Source organism: Silene latifolia, chromosome 11, assembly GCF_048544455.1.
Source record: "Silene latifolia isolate original U9 population chromosome 11, ASM4854445v1, whole genome shotgun sequence".
In the NCBI taxonomy this organism is placed as follows: domain Eukaryota; kingdom Viridiplantae; phylum Streptophyta; class Magnoliopsida; order Caryophyllales; family Caryophyllaceae; genus Silene; species Silene latifolia.
Window position 1 is genome coordinate 171,379,107 of NC_133536.1, and position 3,118 is coordinate 171,382,224.

A 3,118-nucleotide genomic window follows, 5' to 3' on the forward strand; every position below is an offset into this window, starting at 1 on the left:
TTTGAAAATGAGATTTGAAATGGGCAGCATGCCAGCTATAAAATCTCATTTTGGGCCAAAAAAATCTAGTACTATTTGGGCAGCACTCCGGGTTTTTAAAACCATGCTATTTTGAAAGTGAGTTGTTCAAAGGTTCGGTTTTGAAATTGACATGGAATTTTTTGAAAAAGACTCGGGAAATTCACATTGCACATTGTCATTCTCATGTTATAAGGATGTATGCTCCTAGACATTTCTAAGTCTCGGCAAGTTTTCTATAAGAAGGTCTATACCCTCCATCCTTTCGGGTCTAGTAGGGCAAGGGCCTTTAGGTAGAGTACCTAGAAGAGCACACTCACCCCAAAGAACCACGAAGAGGCGGAGTGGAAGCAAGCAATGTGCAAGCACCTGGCATAGTGGGACGTCGCCCCCCCACGCGTCACAAAGAAGCGCTGGGATGGCCCGGGAAAAATCCTTAAGGGTTTGTGCATGAATTGTAGCACTACGAGTAATGTTTTACTTTCCCATACTTTCTTTTCAAGTTTCACCTCGGAGGAAAAGACCCTAGAAACAAAGTGTAACTAGTCCTCTCTTCCCCAGCGGATTCGCCAAACTGTGGACAACGCCCGCAGGATCTGTGTCCGCGGGATCCACACGTGGCATTATCGACTCGAGGTTCTTTCGAATCGAATTAAGACAAATTAGAGTCGCCACCAAGTTTTATGGGAACTTGGAACCGTTCAAGTCAACTTTACACCTTTCATCGAAAAGCATAAACCAATCAACTACGAGTGATTAAAGATAAAGACTTGTACCCTATATCACTCGACTTGAATGACTCTCGTAATCCGATGGTATTTAGACGGACCCACAAACCATAGATCTTGAGTAAGGGGTGAGGGTACATGTTAGGAAGCCCATAAGGACACCTAACCCCGCCCGTCAATAACGGTCTCTACTAAGTCAAGTATCGGATTTCAAACAAGGTCGTAGCTACTACGATATATGATATGAAAACATCGTTTTAAAACCCTAACATGTGACAACAATTTCTATGTCGTTTAATGCATGAATATAACTTTGTCAAAGTTTTTTTAGCATGTTGGTTGATTTGGAATAAAAGATGCGCAAGCACGGCTTAGGAGGAATAGGGGAGCCATTGGGATCTATCCTATTACAACCCAAGCATTTCATGCCGACACAACGAGAAATAAATTACAACTCGATCTAATTACAACAACTATCAAAATTACTTTGACTCAATTAAAATAAAACCAATATACATGATAAAGAATTACAATACAAACTAACAAAATACAACTTAAACTATTATGACTTAACAAATAAAACAAATGTAAACAAAAAGGCTAAAACTAAGTTAGATTGATTAATGATTTTAGCCGATTTATTAGTTAGTAAACAAATTAGATTAGAATTAAACTAATTAAATTAAATTAAACAAATACAAAGGTTTGAAATAAATTAGGTACAACTTATTGATTAAATTGAACCCAACTCATTAAAATTATTCACCAATCCATATTTATTAAAATAGGATTAGTAAACAATTAAAGAAACAAAAGAAGAAAAGAAATCAAAACTGGCGGACCCGTGCAGTGCACGGATCAGAAGTCAGAACAGACCCGTGCAGTGCACGGTTTTGTAGAAAAACAAAGTTTATTACATTTTAATTTCGGAATCAGTAAAATAAATTACCGAAAAATTCACTAAATTAAATTTACAGATTTTGAACCATAAAAAAAAATAATAAAAACAAATTTTCGAAAATTAGAAATAAATAAAACTAATTAAAGGTTAATTAATTACAAATTGAATAAAATAATTACGAACTAGGTTAAATGCAATTATAATTTGTCAACGAGTGCAAATGGAAAGGTGTTAAGCACGCACTTCCATGGTAGCGAGAAAATTAGTGAGAGTGAAGGTGAATTCAATTAAAAATTAGAAGGTTGCAAATTTTATTTACAATAATGTTACTTTAATCCTACGATGCCTAATGAATTAACGGACTAATGTGAGGCATTAATTTAGTCTAAGGAATTGTGTAAAGCGTGGCTTACTATTACGATGAATGAAAAGTTCTAAGTTAAAACAGTGATACAAACGACATACTACGTTAATTAGATCGATTTAATTCTGTCCAATTCAAAATACGAGGATATGTAAATGAGAAGGGGATACGACCGACCAATCTGGCGGATTTCTTTCCCAATTCAAGTCAACGCGGGTATTCGGAATGACATTTTAACTCATACTCATACTATACTAATGTTTCATAGTTAACGATGTTAAACAATATATAATATATAAAATAAGCGATAAAAAACAAATAAAAAAAACGAAATAAAAAGGGAAAGAAGGAGGATTTGATGCACCTCAACCTACATGTATCGTTGACACCGTCTTGGGTCGTAATCGATCGTAGATTTTATCTCGAGGGGCCGTCGTCGACGAAGACAATTGAAACTGGATTTTGAAAACACGAAATAACACGTTCAAAAGGCAGACTCGAGCAGCGATCTTCAATCACTCACCACGACTTCGTTTCTCAATGATTTTTCAATCGGAAAGATGTTTTGGAAACTAGAAAGACTGGATTTTGTGAATATGTAAAGAAACCAGAAGTTGTAATAGGATTTGTGCACGAGAATCAAGGCCAAAGACCACGACAGAAACTCGAAAACAAGATTTGTGTCACTGTTTTCAAGCGGCTGTCACGGCTTTAGTTTAGGGTTTTTTTGGACGATTGATGGTTGTTATTTGCAGTATGATGTGTGTATAACTTAGAGGATTTAATGTTTGGTCGAGGGGAGGTATTTATAGGGAGTTAAAGTAGGGTTTCGAAGGGTGAACAACAGCTTGGGTCTGTTTCGGATAGCTGCTGTCCAGCAGCTATTTCGATGGTTTAGGGTGTGTTTTCTTGGTGCGCAAGGCATGGTAATATGGTTAGTATAGTCAGGTGTGGATGGGTGGTCATAGGCACAGGTTTGGTAGCCGTTTGGAGCGGGTTTGGAAGTGTTTGATTGGGCTCGGGTTTGGAGAACGAAAACAGAGGGGCTGCTTGTTGCGTGAGGTTTGTGAAGGAGTTTGGACGTGTGTTGCATGGGAAAGGGCTTGG